Source organism: Pocillopora damicornis, chromosome 13 (genome assembly GCF_964200805.1).
Source record: "Pocillopora damicornis chromosome 13, jaPocDami1.2, whole genome shotgun sequence".
Lineage (NCBI taxonomy): Eukaryota > Metazoa > Cnidaria > Anthozoa > Scleractinia > Pocilloporidae > Pocillopora > Pocillopora damicornis.
The window spans coordinates 9961436-9973027 of NC_142682.1; the positions used below are offsets into that span (position 1 = coordinate 9961436).

Below are 11592 nucleotides of genomic sequence, written 5' to 3' on the forward strand. Positions count from 1 at the left end.
CCATTCTTGAAAACCAGACCTTTGAGTGCAACAGGCCCTTAGCCTTTACCAGCTTCTGATAGCCTTTATGGGCCAGTTCTGTTACTCATTTCTTAAGTGCATAGGACACTACTATGCGGCTTCCACGAAGCACAAGGTTACCATCGACAGAAGTCAGCTTACTATTCATGTTGGCAAATATCTTTAGGGTGTTTGGGTCGACTCACTCCACTGGCTTCAGGCTGTCCGACTGGCCAGTTGAGATGAGGTGCATTACCTCTTGAAGAGTGGCATCTTTTCTTGTTGCTTCACTGATCTCTTCTCTACTTAGATCCTTAGGTGTCGCTTGAGAGCATGACCTGCAGACTCTGAGATGAGACGACACTTTGCATCACCCTGGAGATGCATTAAGATGTAAACTTTATCCATCACAAAGATTGGTTACACGGTCACACAGATGGTTATGAGTATCGAGGCGTGATTCTTGCACAACCTCGTTGCCGATGTAATGTTTGAATGAAGGTGTATATCACATATGACAACACAAAGTTATTGAACGAAGGATGATAGTGATCGTACATACGGCGAAACTAAGTCATTCACGGCGCGAAAACTGGCAAACTGCGTTCAGTTTCAATTAAAGAAGGAAAGATTTGTGGATGCCGTTTCGGTTGACAATTTCATCGCAGAACAAGACACACAGAGATGTAAAACTTTTCCACACAAATAAATTTAGGTTTAGCTACTAAGTTCATGTGGTAAATCAACAACGGTGCAAGAATTCAAAAGCTGACGGTTTGAGCATTTACCCTAGCCTTGGTCAGAGTAAATTAGAGAATTATGGGTTGTTTAGCGGTATATATACTGAACGAAACAAAGAATGAAATATGTATTAATGGTCAAGTTTTAAGCGACTACTATCTTTATAAAGAAGAATAATTACTATGGCCTTATTCAGCCGAGCTGTCATTCAAGGTTGGAGTTTTTTCATTACATTAACAGTTAACTGATTAGCGATCAAAGCTCGCACTAGAGGAATCTCGCTCAGCTACTGACTAGACTGAGGCCTTCAGGGGATGTCAGTGATGATTTGAACTGGACTTTACAAAGGGCACTTTCTCTGTTTCATTATCTTCAGAACTCCTTCATAACGGGCGTGAATTCCTCCCAGATCCAGGCCTGTCACTATAAAGTGTAATAGAAAGTATCAGTGAGATTGTGAATCTAATTAAGTTCTTTCCAGTCCAATAACTTCCGTTTATGTTATATGCTTCGAATATCGTAATTCGAATGCAATACAGTGCAGCTTTTTGTTTACTGGCTACTTATTGGCTACTTATTGGCTACTTTACGTCACATGGTTGGACGGTTATCAGGCGATAACACCTGTTTGCGTCGATATTTCTACTTAGATTATTTCCGTCAAAAAGAAGGAAAGCCAGCGAAAAAAATCCAGCTGGAGAGGTTCAACTTTTCATCTTTATTATTTTACAAGGAAGAAAAAAAACTCTTTTCGTAGAATACAGTGATAGTGACATTTAAAAGCCGGAAGCAAATGCTGTTCCGGAAAATACAAAAAAGTAAAAAAAATATGCTGTCAACGTCTTTAATAATAATGATAACTTTCCTTAAGTCTCAAATCATTTAAGCCAAATACGAGTGCTCTACTTATTGGGGAGACTGTAAATCAAAGAGGGGGAAACTAGTGTACCCAGAGATAAGCCTCTTGTAGCAGAGTTGAAAACCAACAAACTCCACCCACTTCTGACGCCAAGTGCGGGAATCGAATCGAGACACACTGGTGGAAGAATAGCGCTCTCACCACTGCATCAACCCTACTTCTTTGAAAGGGAATAAGGTTACAGGTAGACTTTCAGGTTTAGTCCACCGTAAACTTAAACTGAGGCATTTTATGAAAATAGAGAAGTAATAGACTGTGTTTGCTAACTATAAAATAAACCAACCACTCTCGTCCAACTTTATTTTAGCGTGGAGGGAAGAGAGAAAAATTTCAGACACACTTGAAAACATGGAGGCAGCATGTTTACTAGCAGTTTTTTACGAATGGAAAAATTAATCGGAGGGTCATAAAGCTGATAAGCCCATTTCTGGCTTACTGGTATGATGGCTAATAATGTCCGAGATTGTCCTCAAAATTTTACGTGTGCCCTCTTACACTTGGCTTCTTGGCCAAATATTCATTTTTTGGACAGACCAGCCAGTCTCTCAGTCATGGACATTATCAGCCGCCTGAAGGGGTTTATTTACTAATTGGCCACCTCACTAGATAAAAACAACAACGATAACAATAATTGAAAGGGTATTGTTAGGGCCGATCCAAGTCGACAGTCATTCAGACCTTCCTTTCCTGCAGCCACGCCCACATACCCTGTTATTTTAAAAGCGTCTTTTTGAGCGGTAGCAGTGAAAATTAGCCACTAACTCCAGAAAATGTAAAGGAAATTGTAAAAGGAGGTGGTCGGGCGTTTCATTTTAACAAGAAATCAAAAACTGTCATACCTTTCCCGTACTTTTTCTTCGATTTTCCATCGAAGTCTTGTCCATCTTCTTGGTGATCTCTTTCGCTGTCTTCATCGGAATTGCTTTTTCCTTCCTCACCATATTAGTGTTCCTCCTCTTCAACTTCCACTGGTTCCTTCCCACCCTTGTCCTCGTCACCTTCACTCTCCTCTGACGAGCTGTCTGTTTCACGTGTTTTTCTAGTTACACTTCCGCATTTCTCAATTTCTCCTAGAAGAAGAAATGTTCAGATATGACCAAGACAAGCTATGTTTGTAACTGTCAGTATTTCCTGTTCAAAAGAGAATTGATTTAGTCTGTAATTATTTGACTTGGAAAAAGTTGTGTTTTCGTTCTGAAAAAAAGCGTAATTTCTCACGCGGGAGCCTCGCATTTCTAATAGTTATCTCGTGGCTTGCTTCCAACATTCATTTCTTTTTTGTTTGTTTGTTTCTTCTTTCCTTGTTTTTCATTTTGACACAGTAGGGAAAGGTTAAGGTTTCATCTGAAGTGAGTTTGCTCGCAAAGACAGAACCTTAACCGAGGGGAGTACAAATTGGCAGAACCCGATTACCCAATTATACAATGGGCTAGCAAAAGCGACTTGATTCACTCGAACAAAAGGCAAACGTTCGCAACATCAGCTCTGGAATTCTAGTACGGTGATCAGTTTACCATGTTAACTTAGTTGATAAATCCAAATTTCTGTGTTTCACTTCCCCACCGATGCAGCACCACAGTTCCGTCAGAAACTAGTTCCCCCCCCATCCATTTGAAATAAAACTGTTGGCCAGTCCACTCAATGCTTGACTAGACCAGATGGCTAGAAATGAACTACCTGTTTTAAATGTATATATACGCAGACACTTGACACTTACCCTCCAGAGCGTCAATGAGGCGCTTTATATTTTTTTTCATCCCCAGGTGTTCATCTTCCTTTTTCTGGAATAAAGCCTCGTATTTTTTCTTTGTTCCATTGCTGCGGCTAGTTCCTCCTGGACCTGTTCGTATTTCTTCTGTCGTGTGGCCTTTTACCCGCTGTAAAAATGTAGCCACGAAAAAGTTGTCAGCAACATAAGTTATTCATGACTAAAGTGAGCATAGTAGATACTAAATAAGTGAAAAAACCTCACCTATCCTTTTTGATCCCTTTCTTCGCAGGCGGCTGTGAAGCTGATGATCCGTCTTCCTGACTAAGAGACCCCTCTTCCGAGTTTCTTATTTCTTCAACTAAACTGGCATCTTGACAAGCACAACTTTTTACCGGTTTTCCACAATACGTACATTTAAAAAGGCAATCGATTAGCGTATGCCCATCCAACAAAGGTGCTAGCCATGATGTTCTGCATCAGTGCTCACATCGATGTCACAATCAACTGTGCTGAAGTGTTCATTTGTAAAAGGATATTCATTTACAAGTCACCCGTGGTAAATCCAACAATACGAACCACCGCACGATAGATTAGGGTATGACTGACAATGCCAAGAACAGATGGTACCCTTCTTCTTGGGTCATGCTCTTCTTTCTTGGCTTTTAGTAAAATTGAGTACTCGCACTGTCACTGAAAACAAACCTCGCAGGGATTTCATTCGTTTTGACGCCGAAGAAACTCAGCCTGCATTTTAGTCGCCAAGGTTATTTCCGGAAGACTTTGATTACTTGAACGCCTAACGAACGGGTGGTACTGTGTGGTTTGTGTGAAAAGCCGGTTTCACCATTACTGAATTATATTTTCCTGCTTTTGGTTAAAATCGATTATGCGTGCTATCCAGTTGGACATACCAAACCTTACCACGAAAGTAGAAATACTAAGTGCCACTTTATACAAGTTTTTTAAGATCGCTAATTTTAACGTATCACCAAAACATGACGATCAGGAAATATTACTCTGTATTACTTTTTTTCGGAATGTGCCAATCCATATTTCATGGGTGTAAATGGCTTTACTTGCACAGCTAGTGGTTTTTGGTCAAAAACATGAAGCCACTCAGGCGCTTTCCCATTCCGATGCGAGTGAGAACAACAATGAGCAGAGTGAGTGAAAAAACTTAAGAGGAACGGAAAACACTTTTGCAGCCCAAAAAAATGATGATGGCGTTATTTTTTAAAAAATGAAAACAAGACAGCAGGCATCTTGAAATAAGGAGTGCGGTTTTTTGGTTTGCTGCCAACTTACCATCAAGGAAATGCTCTTCATCACGCTGCCTTAGAATTTAGAAAACTGAGTACTCGAACTATCTTTAAAAAAAAAACTCCGCAAACCTTTACTACAGGGATTTAAATCATTTTTTCGCTAATATTGGACAATACTCAGCATACCTTTTTTGGCTTCAAAAGGTATTCTCGCAACACTATGATTACTGCCACTCCTTCAAAAGGAGCAGCCCGTATTGTGTGGTTTGTATGTGAGGCGATTTTCCATGTTATTGTATCATATCAATTACACGCGCTAATCAGTTCAGCTGTTCAGTTATACACACCAAACGTTTCTGTAAAACACTTGCCCCTCATATTCACTCACTTTTGGAACTGCTGGGTGAAGATGTAAATGATCACCCAAGCGGTCGCTTTTATTTTCCCTCCAACCCGTCAACGGCAAAAAGATAATTCAATTAACTTTGGGACAGAGATTTTAGGGCTTGCCGCTCCTCGTAGTTGGCCGGAACGGAAAGCACTTTTCCAGCCAAAAAAAGCTAGTGTGGGAGGTTTAAACCGAAAAAGGAACTGCACGTATCTTGTAATACATACAGTGTTTTTGGATTGCATTGGCTGCAAAAAAAAAACCTTGACTTAATTGGAAAAGACTCAGCATGCCTTTTTTGGCTTCCGAAGCTATCTTGGCCACACTCAGTTTAATTCTGCCACACCTTTGGAACGAGTGGTATTTCCAGTTATTATGTGGTAATTAAATTGTACTCATTATTGAAAGGTATAGTTTTTTGAAAGTAGCAGGCTCTCACTACAGCAGCATGTTCAGTTTCTCTGGAAATGGGCTCAAAAAGATTCCTTGAGAGCCACGTTTTTCGAGGGAATTGCAACACGCAAAGTTCTCATCAAAATGGCTCGAAAATGTAGAGAAGTGGCCTGGCAGGCTCTAATCTTAACCCAATCCCAAGCCCTGGTGGACCAGGGGTCATTATTCAAATTGACGAGTCAAAATTTAACCACAAGTCAAAGGTAAGTCAAAAGGGTTTTGTGAGAGATAACTCAGCGTTAATTGATTTCCGGTTGCTTTTTTGCAATAAGTGACAGATGATTGAACAATAGGATCATATTATATATTTAAAATGAGAGAGATCAGAGCGTGAGACGAGAATGGTGAGAGAGAAAGAGAGAGAGAGAGAGAGAGAGATCAAGTTGATTTTATAACTAAAACGTGAAGTTTCGAAACATAGCAGATTCTTTAGTCCCACTCCCAACACAGCGGCACCTCCGACGGGACTTGCCAAGCATGGAGGAACTAACCAAAAAAGCAGAGGCTAAATTGCAGATGTTGCTATACATAAATGGAAAAATATCATCGTGAGATCAGCTGATGACCACAAAGAGCGTAGAAAGAGAAGGAGTGGTGTATGGCTACAGTTGACATGAATGGTGTTAAGTGTTGAGCATTGTTGGATACGGGAGCCAGAAGTTCCTACGCTTCATCAATGCTTCTTGGCTGTTTCCATTTGTGCCCTATCCGTCAACAATTCAAGCATATTGAAATGATGTTTGGTACTTCAAACAAAGTGATAGACATCTATGGCCTACAAACTGGAAGCATAGATGGCAAATTAACCGTGGAAGCTGAAGTAAACAAAGTTGACCGCAAAGAGTTGTCGACATGGGAAAACCCAAAATGCGCAGAAATTTTAGTTCAGTTTTCTCATTTGAAGGGCGTAACCACAAGTGATAACAACGAGAAAGCGATGTTGCCTGTTCTTCTGATCCTTGGAACAATTGAGTTCGCTAAGATCAAAACATGCGCAAGACCAAGAGTTGGGCACTGGGGAGAACCAGTAGCAGAATATACGAAATTTGGCTGGACGATCTTGTCACCTGGACCGGAGTTGAATCTCAGCAACATGTTCTTAACGCATACCTCCGCAATCGATTATGAAGAATTGTGCAAGTTAGACGTCTTGGGGCTAAAGGACAATCTAAGTGGAGACCAGGAAACCGTTTATGAAGAGTTTAAAGAGCAACTAACCAGGAGTTCAGAAGGCTGGTACGAGACGAGCCTGCCCTGGAAAGGAAATCATCCTCCCCTACCGAACAATCACCCAGGAAGCTTAAAACGTCTCAAAAATCTTGTGCGGAAGTTAGAGATGCAAGGCAAGCTGGAGAGGTACAATGACATTATCCAGTCTCAACTGAGTCAAGGGATTGTAGAACGCGCTGATGAGGTGGTCAAGGACGGAAGAGAGTTCTACATTTCTCATAAAGTGGTCGTGTGCAAGAATGCAGAATCTACAGAGATACGCATTGTTTATGATGCTTCTGCAAGAGTAAATGCAAGTGTCCCCTCACTCAACGAGTGTCTCGAAATTGGTCCTTCACTACAGAACCAGCTTTGGAATGTGCTGGTACGATATAGGTTCTATCTCGTGGCAATAGCTGGCGATTTAAAACAAGATGCCTTACGCTTTCATCGGATAAAGGATATGGCAAGCAAACAGGTAGAAACCTCGTGATTCACTCGTGTACTCTTTGGTTTGGTACTGTCTCCATTCCTTTTGGGGGCAGTTATCAAAGAACATCTACAGCGATACAAAATGGTGAACCTGGAGCTAGTGGAGGAGATAGAGTGCAGTAAGTACGTAGATGATTTTAATCAGTGGTGGAGAGACAACGAAACAAGCATTAGAAATCAAGATAACAGCCACAGCAATCTTTGGTGAGGCGACTTTCAAGCTGCACAAGTGGCATTCTAACAATCGCGAGTTTGAAGTTGAAACTGCGACTTCAGATGAAGAAAGTCAGAGTTATGCCAAACAACAACTGGGAACCAGAAGGGGCGAATCAAAACTGCTAGGAGTCCCCTGAGACAAAGAAAAGGACGAAATTCAAGTTAGCTTCCCGATTTCAACTGCTGAGCTGACAAAAAGGGGCATCCTTGGAACAGTCGCAAAAATCTACAATCCACTCGGTCTTCACCTGTGACCCTCTTTTGAAAAATGCTCTACAGAGATGCCTGCAACATGAAGATCGCGTGGGAAAGCCCCCTACCAAGTGACTCACAAGCCAAATGGAAGGAACGGGAACAAGGACTTCCAGAGCATGTGAATGCGCCAGAAATGTCGTGAAGCATGTAGGGAAGATTTTATTAATCAACTTACACACATACACAAGCGGGAAAGGAGCTGCAGCTGTGGTTTATGCAGTGGTGGAGCAACCATCAGGCACGAATGTGCAAGGCCTTGTGATGGCATAGTTGCGGCTCATGAAGAAAGGACTTATGATGCCCTGATTAGAACTAGTGGTTCGACATATGGCTGCAAACCTAGTACAAAATGTGAAACAAGTCCAGCAGGGTTTCCCACGAGAAGTGTTTGTGGTTGGCTGGATAGCACAGTAGCACTGCACTGGATCCGTGGCAATGGCAAATACAAACAGTTTGTGAGAAATCGAGTGAGAAAGATCCGGGAAAAAGAAATCAACTGGAGGCATGTACCAACAAAGGAGAATCCAGCGGACATGGGGAGTCGGGGAGGAGATGTTGGTAGACTGACCGCTTTTGATGAGCTGCTGGAGAAGTACGAGTTGTGGCGTGTGTTGCGAGTGGGTGCCTGGATTGGGAGATTCCTCCACAACATAGGAACTGTCCTTAAATAGAGAGTCATTGTTCCCTTTATAACTGAAGAAACAGACAATGTTCTGGATCAAGCGAGCTCGACAACAAGCAAATTCGAGCCAGAAATTTGAAGAAGACTGTTTACAGTTGAATGTGCAAGGAAACCAAGAGGTAATATTAAAGTGAAGGGGAAGAATTCAAGGCCATTACCCCATCTTTCTGCCAGATTCCTTGCCCTTCATTTGCAAGTTACTTCACCGATCACATGTCAACACACTGCACGGAGGAGAGGCCCTAACCATGACCAAAGTGTGACAGCTATACTGGGTGCCGCATTTAAGGGCACTCATAAAAAAAACTTCTCAGGGAGTGCTCAGGCTGCAAGCAGTTTTTTTTGTACGCATGCAGTCTTACATGTGGATTATTCCTGGAAGTACTACCAAACCTGGCGACCAGTGAATTCCTAAGAAGCTTAAAACGGCTCATTGCTTGCTATGGGTGTATGGAGAAGATATATTCTGACAATGGTAAAACCTTTGTTGGTGCCAAGAAGTGGCTCAAACAAGTTATGCGTGACAAGAAGACACAAGACTTCTCAGCACATGAGAACATCAAGTGGCAATTCAACCTCAGCCGCACTGCTTGGTGGGGAGGACAGTTCAAATGCCTCGTCAGACTGGTCAAAACAGCTTTAAACAAGACTATTGGATGCAGAATGTTGACCTAGACAGAGCTGTGTGAAGTGATACTGGATGTGGAGATTGCTTTAAATAATCGCCCTTTATGTTACGTTGAAGATGACATACAGTTACCTGTGCTTACCCCTAACTAATTGCTATTTCGTCGATCAAACCAACTACCAGAACTGGAACCACACCATCTAAGAGAATTTGTTGTGTGTGGAAGAACTAAATATGTGCGAAGGTGCAAGCACGCTTTGTGGACCAGGTGGACTACAAATATTTACGAGGGTCGAGAGAATGACACTGGATGAAACAAAAGGGTAAAACCACGCCCTTAGTCAAAGGAGAGGTGGTCACCATCAAGGACAAGGAACGAAATTGCAATAAATGGAAAATTGGAATCGTAGAAGATCTGATTTTAGGACTAGACGGAGTCATTCAAGCTGCCAAACTTCAAGCAGGGAAAGGAACACTTGAATGGGCGGTACAACACCTCTACCCACTGGTGCTGTCCTGTGATCGGGAGAATGTACAGGCTCCTCCACACCTCAACCCCGAAGCCCCGACATACGGGCCCAGGAGGGATGCAGTGGTAGCTGCTTGTTATTGCATTCAAGATGCGAACATTGATGCTGATTAGAGATATTTAGCAACACTGAACTGATATACTGGACTAACTTTCCGTTTCGTTCATTGAATTTCAAATTTTATCGAGTGTGCCATTCTAGTGTTTTTTCTCCTTTGAAAACAAAACGGGAGTGTGTGAGAGATTATTCAGCATTAATTGATTTCTGGTTGATTTTTTGTGGTAAGTGACAGATGATTGAAAAATAGGATCATATTATATATTAAAAATGAGAGAGACCAGAGCGTGAGACGAAAATGGTGAGAGAGAGAGAGAGAGAGAGAGAGAGAGAGAGAGAGAGAGAGAGAGAGATGAAGTTGATTTTATAAATAAAAACGAAGTTTTGGAACACAGCAGATTCTTAAGTCTCATTTCCGACAGTTTGAAAAATTTGGTAAGTAGCCGATACTGTCACAGTAGGCTACTCATTTGATAGGTTGAACGCACATCAATATATCCAAAACTGTTGCTAAACTTTTATGTAAAGGATGTAATGTAGAGGAATAAAAATGTGGTTGCATTATCATTAATAAAAGTGAAAGGTCGACAAATTTACCCCGATCGACAAATCTACCCTGCCTAAATCAAGAGAAGACAATAAAGTATTAATCAACCTTAAACATTTCTCCTAACTTTCAAATCCCAAACTAAGAAAATCACGTTGTTAGGGTGAGGAACTCCGGCAAATTTTCATTCCCAATGACAAAAATTCGCTCTGTTCAGAAGCTCTTGTCTACTGTAGTAGTATTATTATTTCACTTAACTATAGCAACCAGATCCTTTTCATGTCGGTTAACTACAACAGAACAGTTATGTATCGATGATTATGATAACTAACTTCTTTTTAAGGACCAAAATAAATTGTCTTACAAAAGGAGCGGGCAGCCAGGTACATGGCCTATTAACCAGAAAATTCTATGGTTGTTGACTGTTAGGGATAACACTGCATTTGGTCTTTTTTTTGGAAACAGAGAACAGCTCACAATTATTTGATAGCTCCCACAAAAATTCAATATTCACTTGTCTGGTATCGTTAAGTGGTGCATTACCAAAAATCTTGTTAATCATATGAGACTGTGCTTCTTTCGCAGTTTCCTTAGAGGATGCCACCGTAGAAGAGAGAAATGGGTACTTGGCTTGTTTGATACACAGTACGTGCCAGTCTGCCCGTACCTACAGCTCGTAAGGCAACATAATGCAGCCACTCTTTTGGGCATTATACAACGCCAAGTACAACCCGGCTCAATTTTGCACACCAACCAGTGGGCAGCATACCACCAGATACAGAGACAACTGGGTTTGAATCACAGAACAGTCAATCATTCCCTGCAATTCGTCAATCCAGTCACTGGGATACACACGCAACACGCAGAAAGCAATTAGTCAACAGCAAAAGAAAAGCTTAAAAAAATGAAGGGCAATACAAAACCCTAACTTACTAATAGAATACCTTCATACATTTATGTGGAGGAGGTGGTATGGTGATACTCACCTAAATGGATGTTTTCAGCGTCTTTTGCAAGATATTGCTAAGCAGAATCCGCTTTGAAACTAGTGTAGTCTGCTATGCGGAGCAAGATATACCAAGAAGCACAGAAAATAAAATGTTTAGAAAATTGAAAGGGGAGGGGAGGAAGAATCTGAAGCTTCAAATAGACCTTTCATGTTAAATAGGCCACTGATTTTACGGTGCTAAAAAGAAAATTTAAAAAGATGCTTGTAATTGTTGCAGGCACTTGAGTAGGTTTACAGTAAAAACCTACAAGTAAGAACCTACTTGTTAAGAACCTGTTAGGCTTAAGTTTGCTAATTAGATTCCCTCTGTACAAGAACCTCTTTAGCCTAACATTTGAAACATGTTCTTATTTTATATAAAACTAAACGGTGCACACTTCCACAAATAAGATAGATCAACATTTTGGACCTCTTTGGAGACACATATGCAATCAACTTTCTAATTATGGTCAATTTCCCATGAATAGCGGGAAGGGGGAGACAGGGGGCGGGA

General features: G+C 41.3%; 1 pseudogene; it reads left to right on the forward strand.

The window, feature by feature from the left end:
* Positions 1–4853: 4853 nt before the first annotated feature.
* Positions 4854–11133, forward strand: LOC149035416 (uncharacterized; annotated as a pseudogene).
* Positions 11134–11592: the final 459 nt, after the last annotated feature.